A 16,709-nucleotide genomic window follows, 5' to 3' on the forward strand; every position below is an offset into this window, starting at 1 on the left:
CAATCAATAATAACAAACTATCCCTTCATATTAATTATGGATCCCCATAAACCCTAGAATTAAACTACTCACTAATCATCATAACTAATCCAATTAAATAAACAATTAAAAACATAAACAAGAAAACAATTAAAATAGCTGAAATTAAAAAGGGAAGAAATTGTACCAAAACAAATCTGAAATTAATGAAGGAATTAAGAACAAGAGTTTAGAGAGAATTCTAGAGAGAGAAAAATACTAAGTAGAGAGAGAAAGTCTAAGAGAAAAGAAGGTAATTAAATTATCCGTACAAAACGTATATATATCTCCTAAAACACGAATTAAACTAAACTTAATCAGGTTCTAGAAAAACACGCGCCCGATCGGGCGAAGGGGGCGCCCGATCGGGCGAAGGGGGCGCCCGATCGGGCGAAGGAGGCGCCCGATCGGGCGAAGGGGGCGCCCGATCGGGCCCGCCTTTTTTCCTATGCCCAGACTATTTTGCCGCGCCCGATCGAGCCTACGCTCACCCGATCGGGCGCGCCTCTCCTTGGCAGCTGGCATGCGCGTAGCTTGCCCGATCGGGCGTAAGCTTGCCCGATCGGGCGTAAGCTTGCCCGATCGGGCCCGGCTTCATCTTCAAGGTTTGGACTTTGATTTGGGCTAGATTTCTCGGCCCAATCCATATTTCCTCTCGGGTCTCGAATACGTGGTCCAATTACCTCGTGATCCAACTAACCGAACCCTTAATCACCGGCTCGATGGCTCTAGCCGGCCTTGGGCTTCAAAAATGGTCGTGTTCCTCCAATGCTCGTAGTCGCTTCATAAAAATCCCGGGAAAATGCTCCAAAGGTGCAATTCCTTGCAAAACTTAACCAAAACTACGAAAACACTAGAAAACACAAATTAGTAATAAAAGTGGCCCTAAAGGGCCAAAAACACTACTAATTATGACCAAGGGACGGGGGTAAAATACTATATAAAATAGACATATCAGCGCCACGCACCACAGGCTGGCGCCAGCTGGCGCCAAATCAGCGGAAGCCGCGCGTGCTCATTTGCGTTTTGATATTAAAACTGGAGTCGGTTTAATGACTTTATGGCCCCGTTTTATTTTTTCTAAATATTTTTCTATCGTTTTTTAATTAATTATTTAAAAATAACAGTTATTTTTAGTTAATTTTATTTTTATTTCTCCTTTTTGAATTATATTAATTTTCAAATATCAGCTTTTTTCTCCGTTTTATTTTTGTCTTTTTATTTTCTTTTTGGGGGAGAGAGTCAGATAATACCCTCCATCAATAATAAAAATGACGGAATTTTTGCGCAAAATTGTTATCACACTTGCACACACTAACATACACTAACACAATAAATAATAAATAAATTTACAATAACACAAAATACAAAGTGTCTAAATAATAAGTACAAAAGGCAAAGTTCTATAAAAAGTCAAAATAAAATACATATACAGAAGCAAACTACGGCGCTGGAGGACGTAGGCCCATCATGCCATAAAATTGCGCCGTCCGAGGAGTCACCTCTCCACCAGCTCCGGCCTCAGTACCAGCTCCAGCCTCCGAAAGAGGAGGGAAACTCAAAACAGGACCGCTCCAGCCAAGATCGACCTGAGGCTGAGACCGCGGAGGCTGCTGCGATGACGAGCCAACCTCGTACATCCCACCACATCTGAAAGGCGAGGTAGCCTCTCCTACCGGTGCAGCAGGAGCACCCTCAGAAGAAGACCCTGAGCCCTCAGCAACATCGGCTCGTGCAGCCTTAGAAAGACCACCTCTACCTCCAGACGAAGTGCGACGACGTCTCGAGCTAGACCTCGCCGGATCTCTCCGCCCCTCAGGCCTCGTACGGGTGTGAGAAGCGATCGGTTGACCCTGCAAAAAGAATTAAATCAGAAACAAGGTAAAACTGAAGCATAATGCAGAAATAATAAGTGAAAAAGTTACCTCTCGAACAGCGTCGTCTCGACGACAGGTAGCCGCGTTCCTCATCCGAACGAGTTGGCTCCGGAAGGCATCTATACATCGTGCCATAGCCGAAACCACCTCGCGTGGGAACTGTCAAGAAAAGTAAGTCAGTGAAAATGCATGATAAACTGAATACAAGATTCTGAAGTAAAGCTAGACTTACACTAGTCTAGTGACGAGGAATCGACTGCTCCACGAAGCGCTCGCCCTCAGGAGCCGGAGAAATCATCTCCTCGATCGGCCCATATGTCCCCTGGTAGTGGATGGACATACGAGGTGGCACAAACTCAGTGGGACCATCCTGATAAAACAGAAAAGAAATCAGTAAGGTATTACTTGGGGGCTACTCAGTGAAAAACAAAAAGTTAAGGATCTTACCCTCACATCCTCGGCCGGCACAGGAGCTGGAGCCAACAAAGGAAGTAGCTCCTCAGCATAACTCCGCCCAAGGATCACATGGGACCGCCAGAGGGAACCAGACTCCTCAGCCATGCTCGACAACTCTCTCTCGTCGAACATGTGACGTGGTGGAGGAGCAGGAACAACAAAAACATCGGAAGAGTGTTGTCTAGCAACTCTCTCTCCTAAGTATACAACCGCTCCGTAGGTCCCCAGAAAGTAGCGGCGCTCAGCAGAGTACTGAACGGCTAATCCAGGGACTGTCCAACCACCCCATGGTCGGTATACTACCTCAGGTCCCTATAAAAATACCATTCGGGTAAGAACATGTCCAAAACATCACAGAAGAGCAAGATAAACACTAAAAGTCATACCGAGACGATCCGACTCCGGACACGTGCAGTAGACAGGTCCACATGGTGGCCGCCCCAAGAGGCGCTCACCGGATACCCCCTCGGCGATGGTCTCGCCGGCGCAATGGAATGAAAGTACTCGTAGAACCAGATCTACAAGGAATTAAACGCGTGAGTAAATGCTAACTAACATATAGGGCTAAACTTTATAGGGAATAATGTTTACCTCTACGACTTTCCAGAAAGCAGACAGAGCAACATTCGTCCTAAAGGACCGATGGCGACACGAGTCCCTCAGCGCGCGAACGAAGTCAATATAGGCCAAGCTGGTCCAGTCATAAGTCCCGATCCGCTGGAGATCGCGAACAGCAGGGAGGTAGTAAAGCAATGCCCTACTACCCCTGTCAGGGGAGAGTGTCCCTGACAACAACATCAGCACGAAGATGCGCACCCGCTGCTCTCGGGTGGTCGCATCGTCATCAAGAGCCACTTCCAGCGTCGAGCGGCGAATCCCTCTAGCGCTGAACTGAGTCGTCTCGACCTTAGCTCGGGCCCGAACAGCAATCGGCCCCAACAACTCCTCGACCTGCGGAGAAAAGACGTCATACTGCCGTCGAACGACAACGACACAGAAGAGAACTCCAGTCCTGTGATGAGAATGAAGTCTGTAGGAGTGACCATCATCTCAGCCCAGGGAAAATGAAAGGTGTTGGTGGTGTCCCAGAAGAACTCCACCAAAGCGCGTACTACGTGGTGACCCCCGCTGGAGGCAACCATAGCCTCGGAGGTCTCGAACAAGGCAACCAGTCCGCAAGACTCCCATAGGAGTCTCGTCTCTCGATCTCTGGCGATGTGCATCCTATACAAATCGCCTAGACCATCACAGCTAGAGCCGTGATGCCGTGTCCTCCCAGGCTCGGTTCCCCGTCTCACCCTCTAGGAAATGTGGTGGACAGGGGCAAAGAACAAGGTCTGCTCATCCCACTCCGGGAACCGACCAAGCGAAGTGGACGGTGTAGTGTCGTCCTCCACGGGCTCATGCTCCCGTCTAGTGTTTCGGGACCGTGAACCCGAGCCTCGTTGTCTAGCCATGCTACATTGTGCAAAATCATCATAAATTAAGGTTCTATAGTATCTAAAGGTTCGCCTAGCCGCATGACACTATGTTCGCAAAAAAAAACAGAGTACCACTAGTAGAAAAATGCTCATTTGCGTCGCCTTATTTGCGTCACTCATAGAAACAAATGACGCAAATAAGATATTTTGACAACCTTATAAGTAATTTGCGTCGGACATTTGTTATAAAGCGACGCAAATGTCAAACATATTTCAACTTATTTATATTTACGTCGCTTTTATAATTAGGAGCGACGCTTATAACAATGTTATTTGCGTCACTCGTTTATTGACAAGTGACGCAAATAACCTTTGTGAGTCAATTGCGTCATTTCTTTCTTTACTGAGTGACGCAAATGACCATTACGACTTATATTAATTCTCGCTGCCTTCTGCTGTTCGAACTTCAATACTCCAAACCCTAGAAAATTTAACCCCAAAATTCCCAGAAATTCAACATCAAAACCCCAAAAAATTGATCGGTAAAACCCCTGAATTCCCCATTGCTGCTTTGCTGCTGTTCAACCCCCTAAACATCAGCGAATTAAGAGTAATACCTCGAGAAATTCGTCTTCATAACCTACCAATTTGACCACTAATAAAAAATCCCAGCAAATGTGAGGCAAAACCCCGTATATTCGAGCAAATCCGAGCAAAAATCCCCTACTTTCTTGCAAAAAATCTACCCAAAATCCCCACGAAATTCAATTGCAAAAAATCAAGCAAATTACCTTAATTAAATTTGAGCAAAATAACAATTGAAAGTTAGGGTTTGTACTCAATAATATGGAATTTTGGCTCTATTGTTGCTGAAGTTGCATATGCAAAATCGATTTCAAGCAAGGTAAGACCTCTTCATCTCTTTTCTTTTTTATCATGCACTTCAATCTACATAGATATTTGGATTCAATTGTAAATTAACTTAGTTTCATCTACCTATTTTGTTGTTGTTTTTTGCACGAATTCTAGTTTTACAAGCATGTTTATAAATAACAGCTTTTTGGGGTTCATATTCGAATTTAGGGTTCATATTCGAATTTAGGGTTCATATTCGAATTTAGGGTTCGTCAAATATAGGATTTATACTCGATTCTAAGGAATTTTGGTTCTGTTTTAGTGAATCTATGTAGTTGATTTCACTATTTTGGTTCTGTTTTGGTGAATTTATGTAGTTGATTTGGTGAATTTTGATTTTACTATTTTATTGATTTTTCTCCAATCTGACTGTATTTTCTTTTATGTTTTGCTGCTCATTTTACAGTTTTTTAAATCTGACTGTTTTTTTTATTATTATTATTTTTTTTTTAATTTTTATGTTTTGCTGCTCATTCTGGTTGATTTTTCCCCTGCTACTACTAAGAGAAGCTCTTTCCCATTTTTTTTTAGCTCAAAAATGTTCCATGATATACTTGGCCGTGAAAAGATAAACTATGACATAGTGTTTGTATTGAAATAATTTTACCAGGCCGTTTTGTTAAAAATAAACGACCACTCCTAGCCTTGCCTTACACCCCTCAAGAATATGAGCATCTGAGTTTACTTTAACACACCCAAGGCACGGTTTCTTCCAGCTTGTAGCAGCATCATTTTGTCTCAGAACAGAGGGGGGCAGCAGAACCTTTTTAGCATAGCAATTGTAATCATGAACTATCCTTGCAAACCCCGCAGCCAGCAGCACACTATTCGGATAATAAAGAAGACTCATGTACAGTTAATAAGGTTTAAATGCTGTTTGTTTGCTCTAATATTCTGGATATTTTTACTATTTTAGTCTGAGACTTTGAGTCTTCCTTAATTTAACTCTGAGTATTGCTTTGTTCACAGTAGTAGTGTAGAACATAGAGGGGTTAACTATTCCCTTTTTTTTAAGCACTGGTCATGAGAGAAACATCCTATTGTAATCACGAGGTTTGCTGTAGTAATTTAATTTGTCTTTCTCTGAGATTTTAACGTCTCAATAATTAAGAAGAGCTAAAATTGCAAATTTGGAGTTGTGAACTGTAAATGTTTTGTGCTAGAGGAGATTTTCTTTCTAATATTTCTTTTTCCTATTGCACCATAAATATCTTGTATGTTAATTTGATATTCCTAAATATCTGACTTGTGTAATTGAGCAGGGTAATGGATGAACTACCAGAAGCAAGGATTGCTTTTATTGGTGATGGTCCTTATAGGTAAATCTCATTGATATCTTCTTTGTGCCTTTGTAGTAGATAAGGTCATGCATTAGTTCATGATTACAATGGCTATGTCACTCTTGGTTTTTGTATTAAGAAAATCCTGATCGAATCGTATAAATGCCATTCTTGGTTTTTGTATTAAGAGGTTTTGCAAATAATTGGCATCAATCCTTTATTCCTCTGCTAGTATACTTAATTAGAGGAACAACTATTAGTATTTTCTTGGAAAGGTAATGTAGTTGTTAAAATAATTGTAGAATATTATTTTGTTGCTTTGATGCTTCATTCTCAACTCTGATTGTTTATTGATTAATTGTATTTGATATCAGGAACTGGTGACTTTATTTAAACTGTTTGCAAGAGAAAAAGGAAGTGGACTTCCATTATGGACTTGTTCGATCGTGTTAGGGAAAATGAAGATTTTGTCCCTAAATTGAATTACGCTGGCTTCAAATTCCATATTATTTATTGGATTATTTTGTTATAGTTCTTAGGCTTGAAATGAACGCATTTGATTTACCAACATTTTGGTTGGTTTGGTGCTTGTGTTATACTTATTAATGATGAAGAGGTCAATATTGTTTTGTTGTAAACTTAGCGCATGTTGGACTCTTGTTTTGGATTATAGGCTTGAAATGAAATTTGGTTAATTGGTGTTGGGATGATGAGTATAATTTCTATGATATTGAGATGTAAATTATTGGACAGGTTGTTAATATAATGCCGTCATTCCCAAATTTATGGGTAGGCCAAATTACAAAGGAGACTATGCCGAAATTTACATTTGCATTATTCAATAATATTGCATTTTAATTTCAATTATATTAGCGTTAGCATATTACTTTATACCTAGGAAAACAGGTACTACAAACATATACAAGGCAATTATTATATTATAATTAAAAAAAAAAAAATTCACCTCATTTGCGTCACTCATTAAACAAACAAGTGACGCAAATAACAAAAAATGCATATATTGGAAGAGTCATTTGCGTCGCTTGTTTATGAAGGAGCGACGCAAATAACAAAAAAAGTTTAGCAAAAGAGTCATTTGCGTCGCTTGTTTATAAAGGGGCGACGCAAATGACTTAAAATAAGTTTATCAGAAAAGTCATTTGCGTCGCTCTTTTATAAAGGAGTGACGCAAATGACTTAAAATAAGTTTATCAGAAAAGTTATTTGCGTCGCTCTTTTATAAAGGAGTGACGCAAATGACTTAAAATAAGTTTATCAGAAAAGTCATTTGCGTCGCTCTTTTATAAAGGAGTGACGCAAATGTCAAAAAATAAGTTTTTTAAAAAAGTCATTTGCGTCGCTTTTTTATAAAGGAGCGACGCAAATGACAAAAAATAAGTTTATAAAAAAAGTCATTTGCGTCGCTTGTTTATAAAGGAGCGACGCAAATGACTCTTATTTGCGTCGCCCCTAGGAGCGACGCAAATGACTTAAAAGTCATTTGCGTCGCGAGCAGTTGCGTCGCTCATAGAAGCGACGCAAATACACTATAAATGAGCGACGCAAATGAGGCTTTTTCTACTAGTGTACGTAGTACTAAAACAGAGCACAAATTCGAATTGAGCATGACAACATTTTTTCAAGCAATCCAACAATTTCTTGCAACACTATAGTGATTATTGTGACAAATTGAACAAGAATTGCTAGCAAAAACATCAAGAACAAGCCACATTGTTCTTCACGACCTTAAGAGGTCCAACAATGGCAGATTGCTCGTTTCTTCATAAAATTGAGTCAAACAAGTCTCAAATTACTCCCAAGGCAATATACAAACATAAACAAGCAATTTCATGGCATAAAACTTGATAAACAAAGCAAATTGAGCATTATAAGTTTCGAATTTTCATGAAATTCGTGAATAAAAATGCCAATAATTCATAAAAGCCGGTGTTAGTTGGAGGAAAACTTACATAGATCGGGAATATAGATGAAAAGAGCTTTGATTTGCAACAAATTTGAGCAAATTCGGTTGAAAAACGAGCAAGAACCAAGCAATTGAAGTTTTCGGACTTTTTTCGAGCAAAATCGCGACGAACAGAGCAAGAAACAATACGGAAAATTGAATATAAAGAAGAATCCGTGCTGGCGCCAGTCCCTAGGCATTGACGTCACTTTCTGTGCTTGGCGCCTGACGCCAACACCAGCGTCTGGCGCTAATGCCATATGGCTGGCGCTGATTGATTTTCAGCGACGTCAAAGCGGCCAGCCACTTGTTGCGGTTGTGCTAGCTTTCTGCAACATATTTTGGGTTCCTTGGTACGCCAGTTAGCCCCTATAAGCAATTTGACATGATTAAGTAATCGGTTTGATTACGTAAAGTGATCGACCTGATAAAAAGATCGTCTCACTAAGCTTAAAGCGCCTAAGCATTGGTTCATTAGCAAAAGGCACCGACATACAGGTTCAAGAGCAAAGGGCACCGACATACAGGTTCAAGAGCAAAGAGCGCCGACGTACAGGCATAGCAAAAGCAAAGTTCAGGCGAACTTTTAAAGATCGACAGGTGTGGGTCTTCGGTATTTTCCTTTGGGAAATTATCGCATCAAATGAGGATGACTTCAAGAGAAGATATCTTCGGCGGAAAGTTGTCATGAACAACTGAAGGTAATTTCAGGGCGAAATTGTCTTCGATCATAGTTCCTGAGGCATGGAAGATGATCATAATGCGGATGAGAATTATTTCAAGAGAAATAATTTTCGATGATATTCCCTTGGACTTGGAATATTATCACAGCGGGGAGGATAGTTTCAGGCGAAGCAATCTTCTAATTTGGAAGCAGTTACAAGGCGTAGCGATTTTCAAGCGGGATGGCATTCTCTAGCTTGCAGGAGGTCGTCAAAACAACAACAGTACAGCAACAATCGGTAACTTTCAGAGACGTGTGCTCGACGGTGCAAGATACGCGTTTCTTAACTCTTTTATCTGTTTAACTAATGCTAGTTTTGCAGGTATCGACGTTATAAGACTGATTTAGGATCGCAGAACGTTCTGAATCATTCTCCGTCCCTATTGATACTTTGACTTTCGTTTTCGAAACTTGCGTTTCTCCAAACTCAGTCAAAGTGGGGGCTTCTGTAGACACCCATTTGTGTCTCCCCAAAACCAAACCCGGTGATGAGTACCTTTCACGTCGAATCATAATCGAATGAAATGAAAGTGTGGAAAGGTCTAGTGTTGCGGAAAGTTTTATTTCTTTTCTTTTCACTCTGTTTTTGAAAACTTTATTTTTAAGAAAACAGCCAATCCAGTTTGGTTGGTCCATGATATGGGTCCAATAGTGGTGTAGTTGGATGGGGCTTGCGAAGACCTTTCCAACGACATATTATAAGCCCAATTCCGATGAATATTGAGGAATTTATGGCCAATTTACTAAACTGGGCCTGGTTTGAGCTTTAAGTACGGCCCTATGATCTAGGGGAGGGCCTAATATAATTTATCATTCCTAATGTAATTAGGAATGGTTTTAGTCTTCTAGAACATTCTAGAAGGTCTTATCATTCTTAATTCAATTAGGGCTCTTCAGAGTTTTAATCAGATCAAATAGCATTTTCGATTGAAATTATATTATTTTATCTTCCAGTACGGGAAATTTATCAGAATTTCGAAAACGCGTTAAAATCCGGTTTGGCGTCCAACCCTAGGCCTTGGCGCCTGGAATCAGGATTAGCGCCAGACGCCAGCATTGGCGCCTGGCGCTAGCCACTAGTCCTGGCGCCAATGAGTCAGGGCTGGCGCCAAGGTGGTTTTGTGGTCTTCAGAATCTGTTTTGATAAATTATCTTTTTTGGATGATTTTCTCTATAAATATCGTATTAAAAACTCCGGTTTCATTCACCAACAATCATCAAGCATCAATATTCATTCATCAACAAGCATCAAATCTCCTCATTCACAAATCATTCTTCTATAATCAATTATCAATAATCAAATATCTCTATAATTTATTCTTTTCTTAAATTCTTTCTTTCAAATACAAAATTCCGCATTCACAAGATCTTGATACACCTAGCCATATTCGAAGTTGCCTTCGCCCTAGACGTGAAAGGTTTTAATTTCTGAGGGTTTGGTCCCAAATCTCTCTTTCAATTATTTAATTTAATTGTTTGGTTTATTATTTTCCTTGAAGTTACTGATGTGTGTATTTTGTTATTAGAAAGAGGTACGAGGCATCCAAGTAAGTACTTTAATTGGTTTAATTGATTTATGATGTAGAAATCATGCTTAGGTTGTTATTATGACTCCTAATGTTATGTTAGGGCGTTTTGATCTTCCTAGTATCATGTCTAGGGTAACTTTAATATCAAGTATGATTAAAAGTATGATGCTTCCTATATTCTTCCTAATATTTATTCATGTTAGTATCATGTTAGGGCTAAAGATTTGATTTTTATTGCTTAGTGACATGCTAGGATTTGTTATTAATCTTGTTAGTATCATGCCTAGGATCTTGCTATGCTTTAACATAATTATTATTAATTATGATTGACATGATTATGATTATGATTATGATTGATATTATTATTAATAATGATGTTGATTATTTATTATGTTGCTTGATATTTATTATTGTTATTGCTTGATCACCTTTTATTGCATGTTTAAAGGGAATTTGGTATTTGCAATCACGCTTAATAAGATAATTAATAATCTTGTTAGGGTTAATTGTGATTATAATTTCAAGTGATCGCCAATAATAGTTTATTTGTGCATTAAATTCAACCAACATAGATTAAACAGGTTTAGGGTTAATCCTATTAATTGTATGTTAATCAGAAAGCGCACATGAATACGAGCAGAATAAAGTAGAGGCCTATTATTAGGGCAGGTTCAATCTCTTTTAGGTTGGATTTGTACCATCATCCCCGAACCCTTATTTGGTTCATGACCTTATGAGTTGACGATCTCTTGGATCGTTAAGGGGTGTAACCTTCACCTCGTGAACGGTTTACAAGTTCCTTAAAAACTTGTTGGCGACTCTTTTGCTCTATCTTCTTCCCATTTGGACGCCACCGTATTTTAGTGTATGATCACAGTGGGGTTCAAGCTAGTGGGATTTTAAAGGCTTGAAATTATTCCCTACAGCCTTACATAAAACATTGTTATCAATTTGTATTTAAAATGACAATGAAAATTTTCATTTCAAACTCATAACTTCCAAGAATAACCAAAACATAAACCCCCCACATTGCCTCATCTCCAACCAAGAATTACACCTTATACTTCAAACTAGCCATGCGCGCGAGCGCGCGTTTACCACCCTAGAACATCCATTTCCTTCAATCCAAACACACCGTTAGAAGGTAGCATCCGATTTATCTTTTGCTAATAGACTCCTCTCCACAAAAAGCTAGAACATCACTCTTGGCGTGCTAATAGATAAATGCTCACGTTCTTAGTTAATATTCAAATGTGAATCATGAAAGGGAATTTTAGAAGCTAGGTATTAGCCAGTAGTAGCAATACATAAAATACAAAATGAAACCTCCTTCCCAACTATTTACAGGCTACTTTCCTAAAAAAAAAACCAAAAAAAAAAACTATTTACAGGCTACTAGGCAGCAAAAATAGGTTCAAGTCACGAAATACTTACCTCAAATATTATTCTAAATGCATTTATTTATCTTGCCAAGTTGAACCACATATAACCATTGTATGTTGTCTCTACATACAACACCATTAGAAATTTAACACATCAACAAAAAAATGGGAGAAAATTAGGATTTAAATATAAATTGAATTTAATAGAACTTGTGCCTACTATTTTAGCCAATAAAAAAAAAACATGACAATTTAGAGTTGTATGTAGGGACCACATACAACAATTGTATGTGTAGCCTTTACGCATATAAGGGTCGTGTTTAGCTTGTCTATTTATTAGTGCCATATCCTAGAATTAAGTTAAATTATATATGATAAATTTTGTGCATTCAATTGATAGTCATCCACTCATGTTTATCTTGTCTATTTGTTAGTGCCAAATCCTACAAATAAATCAAATTATATACTATTATTTTTAATGTACACTTTACAACTTCATACACTTTAAACCAAATCCTTGTCCCAATATTCCAATTTTAAAAATTCAAGCATTTAAATTAAAGACAAATTACAAAAATGAAGCTACTGATTAATAAAGCTACTAATTATAGTTGATTGGTAGTTTGTTTTAATATGATATATAAGGCCCTTTGACACTTGGACTACACTTGTGAAAAGGAATACATCATGGCCTTGTTTGGGAGAAAGCTGAAAGCTGAAAGCTGAAGCTGATTAAGTTAGCTGATTTTGACTAGCTGATTTTATTAACTGATTTGACTAACTTATTGTGTTAGCTGATTGTATAAAAGTGTTTGGTAAATAGCTGATTACTTAAAGCTGTTTGAGTTTGCAAAATGACCAATAAGGACATTAGCATATTTAACTTTGAAGAAGTAGTTATTTCATAAATGATATATGTATTTATTGTTAACAAATTTACATGGTAGATATAATTGGGCATATAATTTTATCAATGATATTATGAGATAATTTTTGTACATAATTCATTTTATGAAGTTGTGAGATCATTTTTTATATTATTTTTTTTTTTGAAAGAAAATCATTTTTTATATGAACATTGCAAGAATAATTTTATATTAACAATAGTGAATGCACAACATCAATGAAATCGAAAAAAAATATTACAAGCTGAACATTGTAATGTTACAATGCAAACAACCTTTTGATATTGGAAAATGAGAATGTCTATTAAATTAAAAAAAATCTATGTCTAAGAAATACGTCGTCGTCTTCTGGATTGCCTATTTGCCATCCGATGTATAATTTTTTTCCTGATATAATACATATATAATTCAGAATAAAAAAAAATAAACGTATATATAATTCAAAAGAAAAAAATCACATAATTAAAAGCCAAAACAGTTAATAAGGCACATATATAGTTTAATTAAAAATTAAAAAAAAAACAGAATTGTTCTGGGTAACAACTAACAAGGATTTCGAATTATTGTTAACATGAGATAATTTTTGGGGAGGAGATAAGGATTGCTAAAATTTGGATTAAAATAGATAATTTCTTCTAACAAAAAAAAAATGCATGACAAATATAATAAAATAAACTGAAAAACAATAATCAAAACAAAGAAATTAAGGAAGAAAAAATACAAGTTAAGCAAATCAGCTCTTTGAAAACGTTGGGTTACCCAACGTTTTGGAAAACAGCTTATTGAGGTAAATAAGCTTATTCAATAAGCTTACTACCAAACACTTGTATTAACTTATTTGACTAGTCAATCAGCTAAAGTTGGTCAAATAAGCTAATATAGCCCCAATAAGCTAACTACCAAACAAGGCCAATATATAAGGCCCTTGAAGTGAGGTCTTACCATTATAAAAGTTGCCTCAGTTTTTTCAAGTAATCACCTTGCAAAGTTTTCTCTAAAAGGTATTCATTTTGTTGTTTACATCCTAACTTTGTGACTCCATATGATCTGTAATATTAGATATGTCTGTTGGAACAAGCATCAGAAGGCCATTGATTCACATATTGTGAAGTAATCCTTTTTGATGAACCTAACAATCCATTAAGGTAAAACATAATTACTTTCTTCCAGGTTACCATATGTATATAGCTAAGATCCTAAGAGTTATGTCTTTACATAGATTGCACTCACTCAGTAATCAGTACTATGCGAATGCTCCAGATTTGCTGTATTTTTTTTTCAAGGTAAGATGAAAAACACTACTGAACGGGCACCTCTCACAGATTTATGGTCAATCAAAACTTACTACAATCTTGCATGCCAGAAAACTAGCAAAATAACTTAAGGTAACACAATTCAATGTTGGTTGTTTTCATGACTAATTACATATACACTTGATATGAGTTATACCCATTAGTTCCTCTAAATCTCTGATCATGTACTTATCTGCAACTTTCATGATACAACTTCAATTATTCTGATGAAAAGGTTTTGTTGATTCTTAATAGATGATATCCTTCACTTTAATTGCAAATTGTTGCATATCTAATATCTTCCCTTTGCCTACTCTTATACTAGAAAACAGATTACTAACCACTGTGAAAAACATTAACTCTTGAATAATAAGCAAATGGAAAACCTTACCAATACAAGCTAAGCTGTCAAAGACACCACTCATAAAAATTGTACATGCCATATAGAGTTAAGTCAATCTTTTTGTAAAAAATAAAATAAAATAATAATAACAATCTTTTTGAAAGTACTTAATTTGATTGCCAATCTTGAGGGTTTAATTACAAAGTGTAAAGTCCCGAATGAACCATGATTTAATAAAGGGCAATTAAATTTAGTCACATGACAACTCTTTAAGATCTGAAATTATTTAATTATAATGGATGTACAATGTCAGATATGAAAAGTTGATTTTTTAACATGGTTAATATAAGATTAACTTTAAAATGTAAAGACTTGTTGCACTAGAACTATACAAGAACTTCACAAAACCAAGTCACATATGCCAAAAGTTCATTTCATTTCATTTCATAAGTTTCAAGGATACATCCATTACGCCACAATTAACAACAAAAACTAAAAACACTTAACCAAGACAACTATATCAGCAAGCTAAAGCCTATCACATTCACAAGCCAATTAATGGGCCTTTGTAAATTGTAAAATGAATTACCCATAACACCATAATCATCAAATACCTTATGTATTGGGCTCAAGAAATTATTAACCAAAAACATAATCAACTAACAAAATTGAATATTGACCCATCATAATTATTTACACAAACTTCATCGTAAAAACGCTTCATTATACAAAACTTGTATCTCAGCACAACGTATTCAAATCGCAATCATTTATAATTTCTATGACTCCTTATCCATAGATCAAAATTTGCAAAAACGTAAAGTTTTATAGGCTAACTACATGATGCCTTATGATTGATAACCGAGTAAAAATAGACTAAGCTACAACACTAATTAGCACGCGCGCAAGACATCCCTAGTGAGAAACAAAAATGAGAAAATAGAGTTTTGCAAAGTTTCAATATTGTGAAAGATGCAAGGGGCATGGAGGAACTTCTAAATTGTGGACCAAAAATTAGGGAAAATATTTTTTGAGGAATTGAGATAAGTCCCAATAATATTAGTGAAAATACTTTTTGGGACGTGGACGATAAATTGTGGACCAAATTAAATTGAGTTAGTTTTCACTAATAAAATCTCTTTTTATGTAACAGTTTAGGATGTGTTTGATTCGTCTGAATTATTTTATCTTATCCAACATGATTTGAAAATTTCAGGTTTAATATGTCTGAATTTTTCTAATATGATCTGATATGAATATTTTAAGATTGTAGTTATTTCTGTAGCATAATTTATGTGGTTTACTTTGATCTGAATTGTTTTTATCTAATCTGAACTTTTTTTAAATAAGCATTAGAATGTTTAAATAAGTTGAATAAAACTCTTAATGATAAACTGTGAAATAGAATTCATCAACATTATTACTCCGTAATTCATTGTTTAGCCAATCCCTTTCAGTAATGTACTCGAAATTCAACTTTGCCCATTAAAACCAAAAAAAATTCACGGTCATCAACGGATTAACCCGTGGAGAGCGTCATTATTGTCATGGTGTGTTTTAAAGATGAAACATCCACTGATTCTCATGCTTGAAGCACCTGTCAATGCACAATATGACTCTTTACTCCACTTCGACCAGCAATGCTCAACAACAGATTACTAACCATCGTCCTAAAATGACCTTTCCCACCAACGTTCTCCCACAGGTGTGGATTACTCTCCACTGGTTTATCAGGGCTGCAGACATCAACCATACTAATACTCATGTTATTACGAATAATGCAGAGCTTGCCATTAAGAGGGATAAGTGCAGCAGCCTTCAGAGCTCGAGAACTCCCAAGATGGAGTTTGCTATCTATAAATTTGCTCCAGGATTCAGTTGCCTCATCATATACTCTAAGCTTACACCCATCCCTGCAGTCAATGGAATAAAGCTGACCATTCATGGTTGTGCTTGGATTTCTCCAACTTGTAACCATCCCACCAGTCACAGGGTTCCAGGTGCTGTTCTCAGGATCATAAACCTCACTCATAACCTGACGATGAGAACCTAGTCCCTTTAAATACCACATTCCATTGTACACCACCCCAATGAAAGGGACCATCCCTGTGCTCATTTCTAAGTTAGAAGACCACCTGTTCCTATTTAGGTCATACACCTCAACTGGTCGAATAGCCCGTTGGTTTCCTTCACATTCACCACCAGCCACATAAAGACAATTATCTATGACACAAGAACAAATTTTCTTGCACCAACAATAAACCAGCATCTACTTTGCGGTAGCATGACACAGAATAAACCTGGACCATGTGTTCGCAAATGAGTAAGCAAGATATCAAATTTCTACTAGTAATGGAAAAGACATTAATTTCCTAACTACAAGAAATTTGTGCATAAACTAAATGATAGGCTAAAGTCGTATCACCTAATCAAAAGTAATTCCTAAATCCTCTAACTAATGTAGGTAGGGAAGTACGGTCGAATCCACAGGGAAACGAGTCTTTCTATTCCTAATTAATTTTTATAATCTAAACTATTAAGTAGCCAAAATATTGTTATTAAAAGGAAACTATACTACAAAGATTAAGAGTGGGGAGAAATCAA

The 16,709-nt window shown here is 36.9% G+C and overlaps 1 long non-coding RNA gene and 1 pseudogene across 1 annotated transcript; one reads left to right on the top strand and one right to left on the bottom strand.

Moving 5' to 3' along the window:
• The first annotated feature begins 4,189 nt into the window (after nucleotides 1–4,189).
• Nucleotides 4,190–6,677, top strand: LOC145635280 (uncharacterized). Its single transcript, XR_014113822.1, has 2 exons — nucleotides 4,190–4,676; nucleotides 6,342–6,677. It is a non-coding gene; the product is annotated as an uncharacterized LOC145635280 (long non-coding RNA).
• Nucleotides 6,678–15,687: 9,010 nt separating this feature from the next.
• On the bottom strand, nucleotides 15,688–16,374 carry LOC145637236 (F-box/kelch-repeat protein At1g55270 pseudogene; annotated as a pseudogene).
• Between the last annotated feature and the right edge of the window lie 335 nt (nucleotides 16,375–16,709).

Source organism: Chenopodium album, chromosome 6, assembly GCF_948465745.1.
Source record: "Chenopodium album chromosome 6, dcCheAlbu1.1, whole genome shotgun sequence".
Taxonomy (NCBI): Eukaryota; Viridiplantae; Streptophyta; class Magnoliopsida; order Caryophyllales; family Amaranthaceae; genus Chenopodium; species Chenopodium album.